Source organism: Pristiophorus japonicus, chromosome 4 (assembly GCF_044704955.1).
Source record: "Pristiophorus japonicus isolate sPriJap1 chromosome 4, sPriJap1.hap1, whole genome shotgun sequence".
Classification (NCBI taxonomy): Eukaryota; Metazoa; Chordata; class Chondrichthyes; family Pristiophoridae; genus Pristiophorus; species Pristiophorus japonicus.
In genome coordinates this window covers 217,154,684-217,164,463 of record NC_091980.1, presented here as the reverse complement: position 1 = coordinate 217,164,463, position 9,780 = coordinate 217,154,684, and positions in this window count along the sequence as shown.

Genomic DNA, 9,780 nt, shown 5'->3' with positions numbered 1-9,780 from the left:
ATTGGCTGATCTGCCTGCCTGCTGCCTGGCCTGTTACTGAACACCTCAGATTTTCTGTAGAAGACACCAAATTGAAACTGATGTCAGAAAAGAGGAAATCTACGCTCTAGAGCCTGCCAAATCTTTGTAGGCAGCTTTTCTCAAGGTCAGTGACAAGTGCCGTTCCTTCACCGCTGAGCGCAAAACCCAGGCCCTTAACTTCCACCAAAGTTGTGGCACGGGAACCCCTGCAGAACCCCTGCCCCCGGTTTCTACATTCTGCGTTATGGATTACATATCACAAAATATAAATATTGTCTCAGAAATAAATCAGTGCAAAGGTTCTTCATATGCTTGTAGTGACTGGCATCCTTCAAGGCTTGATATGAATTACTTTTAAAATCAATAAAATAAAATATCCTTCCTTAGCAGGATAAACCAGGATGATTGAGGGGCAACACATGGGATGGGACAGTGAGATGTGGAGCTGCCAGATAGGAAACTGTACTTGCCAATTTGGTCTTTGTTGTACAATCATTCTATCAGCACCATTCCAGTTTTAAGACTGTTAGTGGCTGAAATTGCCCCTCCCGATAAGGCCTCTGGCTGCCTGAAAGTGGCGGCCACGGGGCAGCGCGGAATGGTCGCCGACTCTCCGTGGAGGGGCCACCATTTTGTAAATTGCCCATCTCAGATTTTGGACCTCTCTGCCCGTTTTCTCGCCATGGTGTGCACGCGCCGATTCGTTTCCAACTGGGGGGGGACACCCTCGTGAAATTGCCCTTGTGAAATTGCCCCTTACCCGAAATTGCCCCCGCAGGAGCGACCCCGCCACCAACGGTGCTCCCGACAGCTTTTTATGTCAGTGCAATCTCTGTGAAATGGCGGCACGGCCACTCTTAAAGGGGAAGGCGCACTGCCGCAATCGGCATGTTATATTTTTTTGTCGGACGACGCCAGGTCGGCCCGAAAATTGTGCTCCCGGCTTTGGCCGGGCTGCCAACAAGCAGCCTGGCACCCACCTCTTGGGTGCCAGGACTCTGGCCAATCCGAAACCCTCCCTGTGGACCTAACTAAAATGAATGCAGAGTTCGCAGCAGCTCTCCCCTTTAACTGAAGGCGAGAGACATCGTGATATGCCAGTGCGGTGGCTGACAGCTGCAGCCACTCCGTCCAACCCCCACTTCTGCCCTGCTAGTGACGGCCATTCAGCTTCACTCCGACTTCCGTCCCCATGATGACCCACTTCCGCCCCGCTGGAAAAAAACCCTGAGGAGCTGAATTTCACCGGATAGGCCGCCGCATCCAGTACAGTGGCCAGAACACTTTGAAAATGGTACGGTGAGCCCCGTTTCCAGCAAAGGGCAATTTTTACCCCTTATTGTCAGCACAGCAATTAGATTTGAACACAGTACAATAATTCTGCTTTATTTCATTTCTATGTTTGTCAATTTTTAATAAACAAAAGGGGTTAGAAATTCGGAATCGCCCATTTAGAGCCGTTAATCCTGTCAGGGCGGTAACTTTTGCACCCCCTGAAAGGTTTCAGCACAAGAGGGAAATGGAGCGCACGTTGCGCAATTCACTTCGGGCGATGGAACCGAAAATCTCAGCGATAAATTTCCAAAACAAATGCACATGGTGTGAAGACTGCTATACTTCCTGTGAACAGTCGATTCTTCAAGGCACGATAAGATAAGTATGCGCATGCACAGTTCCAATTTCTCAGCTGCTCAGAATAGGAAAATGGAGGAGGAAGCAGGTTGCCAGCATGCCCACTGTTTCTCGCCGACAGCCATCGAGGCATTAGTGGAGGGAGTGGAGAGGCGGTGGATTGTGTTGCAATTTTCCAGTGGAAGGGGGCCCGCTCCTGGAGTCTTTAGGAGACTATGGAGGAAGATGGCCCAGCATGTCTCCGCCAGGAACGGTGGCCAGAACTGCGGCACAATGTCGCAAGAAGTTCAACGACCTCACTAGAGTCATCAGGGTGAGTGCCCTTTCTGTTATGTATGCAACCCTAGGCAACCTGTATCATACCGCCACCAGAGAGCCTACCTGTTGGAGTCCCAAGGGATCCCAGCATCCCTTGGGAGCACTGTATATAAGCAGGCCTCCCATGCTGTACCAGCACTCTGGAGTTTAAATAAAGCAGCTAAGGTCACACTTACTCATTGCCTACAGTACTCAGTTGCATTACTTTATTATGAGCATGACAACTGACGACGAGATAACGAACAACCACACGAAAATGCAAAGAACTGTTGGTATCCTGGAGAAATTCTCAGAAGGGGATGATTGGGATGCCTTCGTGGAGTGACTCGACCAATATTTCATGGCCAAGGAGCTGGAAGGGGACAAAAATGCTGCCAAACGAAGGGCGATCCTCCTTACTGTCTGTGGGGCAACAACCTATGGCCTCATGAAAAATCTTCTAGCTCCGGTGAAACCAACAACCAAATCCTATGAAGAACTGTGTAAGCTGATCCGAGAGCACCTAAATCCGAAGGTATCGATTCTACACTTGTCAATGGTCTGAAGGGCAGGAAGTGGCGAGCTACGTCGCCGAACTGAGGCGCCCTGCAGGACATTGTGAATTCGATGGATTCCTTGAGCAAACGCTAAGAGACTTTTTTGTGCTTGGCATTGGCCATGAGGTAATCCTTCGCAAACTACTGACTGTTGAAACACCGAACTTGAGCAAAGCCATAACAATAGCCACCATTTATGTCCACCAGCGATAACACCAAACAAATTTCGCAGCATAAAGAGGTTTCGGCTAGTACTGTACACAAAGTAATGTCGTTTTCAGGCAGGAATGCACATGGCAGAACGTACATGCCGGCAGCTGCACGACCTCAAATGACCCAGAGTCTGCCATTAATCATTAATGCGAGGCAGTTAACATCTTGTTGGTGCTGCGGAGGTGATCATCGAGCCCATCAATGCCGCTTCAAACGAGTGCAAAGGCTGTGGAACATTGGGACACCTCCAGCAAATGTGCAGACGAGCTGCAAACCCTGCAAACCACCAAGTTGCAGAGGAGGATCGATCCATGGTGGATCGGGCTGAACTAGAGACTCGAACCGAGGAGGCAGAAGTGCACAGGGTACACACATTCACCATGAAATGTCCACCGATCATGTTAAAAGTTGAACTGAATGGAATTCCAGTATCCATGGAACTGGACACGGGTGCGAGTCAGTCGATAATGAGCAAAAAGGCCTTCGACAGGCTATGGTGCAACAAGACACACAGGCCCAAGCTTAGCCCCATTCACACCAAGCTAAGAACTTACACCAAAGAGCTGATCCCTGTTATTGGCAGCGCAGAAGTAAAAGTCTCCTATGATGGAGCAGTGCACGAACGCCCACTGTGGATTGTTCAGCAGAAGCTGGCTGGGAAAAATCCGCTGGAACTGGGATGACATCCGAGCACTCTCATCCGTCAACGACGCCTCATGTGCCCAGGTTCTGGGCAAGTTCCCGTCGTTGTTTGAGCCAGGCATCGGAAGTTTCTCGGGGACAAAGATGCAGATCCACTTGGTTCCAGGTACACGACCCATCCACCACAAGGCATGGGCGGTGCCATATATGATGCGAGAGAAAGTGGAAATTGAGCTGGACAGGCTGCAGTGAGAAGGCATCATTGCACCGGTGGAGTTCAACGAGTAGGCCAGTCCGATTGTTCCGGTTCTCAAAGGCGATGGCACGGTCAGAATTTGTGGGGACTATAAAGTAACGATTCACCCTTTTTCACTACAGGACCAGTACCCGCTACCCAAGGCAGACAACCTATTTGCGACCCTGATTGGAGGAAAGACATTCACCAAGTTGGACTTGACTTCGGCCTACATGACGCAGGAGCTGGTGGAAACTTTGAAAGGTCTCACCTGCATTAACACGCACAAAGGTCTGTTCATCTACAATAGATCAATAGATGCCCATTTGGGATTCGATCGGCCGCGGCAGTTTTCCAAAGGAACATGGAGAGCCTGCTAAAGTCGGTTCCGCGCACCGTGGTTTTCCAGGACGACATACTGGTCACAGGTCAGGACACCATCGAAGACTTGAAGAACCTGAAAGAGGTTCTAAGTCGGCTAGATCGCGTGGGACTCAGGTTGAAGTGCACGAAGTTTGTTTTCCTGGCGCCAGAGGTCGAGTTTTTAGGGAGAAGAATCGCGCCAGATGGCATCAGACCCACCGACGCCAAGAAAGATGCCATCAAGAACGCGCCAAGACTACAGAACGTGGTCTCAGGGATTTGAGTATAGGAGCAGGGAGGTCTTACTGCAGTTGTACAGGGTGTTGGTGAGGCCTCACCTAGAATATTGTGTTCAGTTTTGGTCTCCTAATCTGAGGAAGGACTTTCTTGCTATTGAGGGAGTGCAGCAAAGGTTCACCAGACTGATTCCCGGGATGGCGGGACTGACATATAAGGAGAGACTGGATCACTGGGCCTTTATACACTGGAGTTTAAAAGGATGAGAGGGGATCTCACAGAAACTTACAAGATTCTGATGGGACTGAACAGGTTAGATGCGGGAAGAATGTTCCCGATGATAGGGAAGTCCAGAACCAGGGGAGACAGTCTTAGGATGAGGGGTAGGCCATTTAGGACTGAGGTGAGGAGAAACTTCTTCACTCAGAGAGTTGTTAACCTGTGGATTTCCCTACCGCAGAGAGTTGTTGATGCCAGTTCATTGGATATATTCAAGAGGGAGTTAGATATGGTCCTTACGACTAACAGGATCAAGGGGTATGGAGAGAAAGCAGGAAAGGGGTACTGAGGGAATGATCAGCCATGATCTTATTGAATGGTGGTGCAGGCTCTAAAGGCCGATTGGTCTACTCCTGCACCTATTTTCTATGTTTCTATGTTTCTATGTGACGGAGCTTCGGTCATTCCTGGGACTCCTCAACTATTTCGGTAATTTCCTACCCGGGTTAAGCACCTTGCTATAACCCTTACACGTGTTACAACGCAAGGGGGATGACTGGGTATGGGGGAAATCACAAGAGGATGCTTTTGAGAAAGCCAGAAACCTGTTATGTTTAACAAACTGCTTGTTGTGTATAACCCATGTAAACGTTTAGTGCTAGCTTGCGATGCGTCGTCATATAGGGTCGGGTGTGTGTTACAACAAGCCAGCGAATCGGGTACATTGCAACCGGTCGTCTATGCGTCCAGGAGTTTGTCCAAGGCCGAAAGGGCTTACAGCATGATTGAAAAAGAAGCTCTGGCATGCGTTTACGGGGTGAAAAAAATGCACCAGTATCTGTTTGGTATCAAGTTTAAGCTAGAAACTGACCATAAGCCGCTCATATCGCTATTCTCAGAGAGCAAAGGGATTAACACCAATGCCTCTGCCCGCATCCAAAGATGGGTGCTCACGTTGTCTGCATACAACTATGTAATCCGCCACAGACCAGGCACAGTGAACTGCCCTGATGCTCTCAGTCAACTACCATTGCCCAACACCGGGGTGGAAATGGCACAGCCTGCAGACTTGCTCTTGGTGACGGATGCATTCGAAAACGAAAAGTCACCCGTTATGGCCCGCCAAATCAGGACCTGGACCAGCCAGGATCCTTTACTGTCCATTGTAAAAAAACTGTGTCCTCCATGGGAGCTAGTCCAGTGTCATAGAAACATAGAAACATAGAAAATAGGTGCAGGAGTAGGCCATTCGGCCCTTCGAGCCTGCACCGCCATTCAAAAAAAGCATGGCTGATCACCCACCCCAGCACCCCCTCCACACCCACCGACCCCCCCAGCCGCAAGGACCACATCCAACTCCCTCCCGAACACATCCAATGAACTGCCATCAACAACTCTCCGCGGCAGGGAACCCCACAGGCCAACAACTCCCCGAGTGAAGAAGTCTCTTCCAATCCCAGCCCCAAACAGCCCACCCCCCATCCCAAGAGCGTGCCCCCTCCACCGGCTCCGGACCCACCCAACGCCGGGAACACTCCCCCCGCACCCAACCCGCCCCGTCCCGTCAGAATCCTTCCCAAATGCCGAACACCCCCGGATGTCGAGCCCCCAGCCCCGGCCACCCCGGAGCCACGTCTCTGCGACGCCAACCACATCACATCCACCAACCGCCATCTGCGCAGTCAACCTGTCCACCCCACTCTGAACACTCCCCGCACCGAGGCACAGAGCCCCCAGGCCCGCCCCTCCAACATACTTCGCCCCCCCCGACCTCCGCTGCAATGTAGCCCCTCCTGTCCCCCGCCCTGGGTTTCTCCACCCCCCCCACCTCCACCACGCTCCCCTCCATCTGCCGCCCCCGTCTCCCCTCAACTTCCCTCTGCCTCCCCGCACAGACTCCCATCATGGGGGCGGTAACCTTCTGGGGCCAGGAATTTTAGCCCCCGGCATGGAAGTCCTGCTCCCACCGCAGAATTGGCCTTACCACCCCTCAAGTGTCCCAGCGGAGATGCATGAAGAGATCAAGCCATTCCAGCGGCGCAAAGATGAAATGTCCATACAGGAGGACTGTCTTTTGTGGGTAATCATGTGGTTTTGCCTAAGAAAGGCAGGGAAACGTTCATACACGACCTACACAGTACTCACCCAGGCATAGTAATGATGAACGCTATAGCCAGATCCCATGTGTCGTGGCCCGGCATTGACTCAGACTTAGAGTCATGCGTGCGCCAATGCAACATTTGCTCTCAACTGAGCAATGCACCCAGAGAGGCACCGCTAAGTTTGTGGTCATGGCCGTCCAAACCGTGGTCTAGGATCCACGTTGACTTTGCGGACCCGTTTCTAGGCAAAATGTTTTTGGTTTTTGTGGATGCTTATTCAAAATGGATTGAATGTGTAATAATATCTGTAAGCATGTCCACTGCCACCATCGAAAGCCTATGAGCCATGTTTGCCACTCACGGCCTGCCTGATTTCCCTGTCAGCGACAATGGGCCGTGCTTCATCAGTGCTGAATTCAAGGAATTCATGACCCGCAATGGGATCAAGCACATCACATCTGCCCCATTCAAGCCCACATCCAATGACCAGGAAGAATGGGCAGGCCAAACCATCAAGCAAAGCTTGAAACGTGTGTCGGAAGGCTCTCTGCAGACCCGCCTGTCCCGAGTCCTGCTCAGCTACCGCACCAGACCCCACTCGCTCACCGGGGTTCCCCCAGCCGAGCTGCTCATGAAAAGGGCACTCAAAACAAGGCTCTTTCTTGTCCACCCTGATCTCCATGATCGCGTCGAGGGCAGGCGGCATCAACAAAGCATGTACCATGATCGCGCAAACTTGTCACACGATATTGAAGTCAATGACCCTGTATTTGTACTCAACTATGGACATGGTACCTAATGGCTTGCTGGCACTGTCATAGCCAAAGAAGGGAGCAGGATGTTTCAGGTCAAACTTACCAATGAACGAACTTGCAGAAAGCATTTGGACCAAACCAAACTGCGATTCACCAACAGCCACGAGCAACCCGAAAAGGATACCACCAACTTCGACGCTTCAACAAACACACAAGTGGAAACCGACATCACGGTTGACCACGAAGCTGAACTCACCATCCCTAGCAGCCCGGCAAGGCCAGCTGCCCAGCAGCCCAGCGAAGAACCAACCAACTCACCCACACCTGCATTTGTACCGAGATGGTCGATAAGGGAGCAAAAAGCCCCAGATCGTCTCACCCTGTAAATAAGTGTGTTATTGACTTTGGGAGGGAGTGATGTTATGTATGTAACCCTAGGCAACCTGTATCGTACTGCCACCAGAGGGCCTACCTATTAGAGTCCCAAGGGATCCCAGCATCCCTTGGGAGCATTGTATATGAGCAGGCCTCCCATGCTGTATTAGCACTCTGGAGTTTAAATAAAGGAGCTAAGGTCACACTGACACATTAAGGTCACACTACAGTACTCTGTTGCATTACTTTATTATAAGCATAACACTTTCTATTAAGGATGCGTTTATTTGTACTGAGTGGCAGCTGTTTCCCTCATTGGCTCTCCATTATCACATGAACTATTGCTGATTGATCCCCTTGGAGGATAAGCCACATGCTGAAGTTCCTCTGGAATGTGTAACTGGAACCACCCAGCCCAAGTTCTGACTGACTTTCCACTTTGTAATTTGATCCATTTTGACTTCAGAAGCCACAGGATAGATCTCCCCAAACGCCACCAATTTCCAGCCGAAGTCCCTTACCCCAGCACATGTGCTGCCTCCCATAGCCAAAGTCCCTTACCCCAGTACAATCTTACCCCCCACGCCCCCTCCCGCCATTGTATGCAGATTGTTAACAGGTTTATTGGGTATGAAGTGAATAGTAACTGTCGTGACTTCTGGATTTCATCCATTCCAACGATGTCCTTTGTAACACGCACGCAACACGGGGTTGGAAGAACGTGATCCGTCTTCCCTGAGTTCCCTCTCTCTCCTCCAATCCCCCCCACCTGTGTCTCTCTCTCTGCCCCCCCGCCACCCTACTCCGTCAAGGTTCTCTCTCTCTCTCTCTCTCCCCACCTCCCCTACCCCCAGGCTCTCTCTCTCCCACCCGCCCAATGCTCTCTCTCTCTCACCCTTAGGCTCTCACTCTCTGTCTCCCCCCCCCCCCCCAGGTCTCTCTTTCTCTCCCCTTGTCTCTCCGATCCCCCCCACCTCTGTCTCTCACTCCTTCCTCCACGCACCCCCCCCCCCCGCCAAGGTTGTATCCCCACCCCAGGCTCTCTCTCTCTCTCTCTGTCCCCCTCCTCCAGGCTCTTTCTCTCCCCCCCACCCCCCGCACCCCCCCACCACCACCCACAGGCTCTCTCGTTTCCCCCTGCCCAAAGCTCTCTCTCTCTCTCTCTCCCCTAGGCTCTCGCTCTCTCTCTCCCCCTCCTCCCACACAGGCTCTCACTTTCTCTCCCCCCTTGTCTCTCTCTCGCTCCGCCACCACCCCCCCCACCCCCACGCTCACCCTCTCTCTCCCCACTGCCCTACCCACCCACCCCCCACGTCCAGGCTCTCTCGCTCCCCCCTGCCCAAAGCTCTCTCTCTCTCTCTCATCCCTAGACTCTCACTCTCTCTCTCCACCCCCCCCCCCCACACAGGCTCTCTCTTTCTCTCCCCCCTTGTCTCTCTCTCTCTTCCCCCATGTCTCTCTCTCGCTCTGCCACCCTACGCTCACCCTCTCTCTCCCCACTGCCCTACCCCCCACCCCCCAACCCCAGGCTCTCTCTCTCTCTCCCCCCATGTCTCTCTCTCCCTCTCTCTCCATCACCACCCCCCCCAACGCTCACCCTCTTTCACCCCCCTACCCCCCCCCCCCGCCCATGCCCCCAGGCTCTCTCTCTCTCTCCCCCCCGTGTCTCTTTCTCTACCACCCCACCTCCACCCCAGGCTCTCTCTCTCTCTCTCTCCAACCCCATGTCTCTCTATCTCCTCACCCCAAACTCTCTCTCTTTCTACCCCATGTCTCTGTCCTCACATAGCCCTATACAGTGTCACTTGATTCTTCACTCAAACCGGCGCCGAATGAGAAACGAACTGCTCCTTGCCGCCCCGCTTCTCTCTCTCCCCACCACCTGCACTCTTCACCCAAACTGCCACTGAGAAAGGTACAGGTCCTAGCCGCACACCGCCTCGCTCTCCCCTCCAGTCGGGGGCTTGGCTGCTTGCGGGCGCACCAGATGAGGGGAGCCTGACTTCCAGGACCTCACAGAGGTGGAGGAGTGAGTGTTCGCCCTCATGGGCACACCAGTTAGTGCGGTAGTGGTTGGCAAAGCCGAGCCCACTGGGGACAGTGACGGTATGTTAATGCCCTTTGTGTTTTAT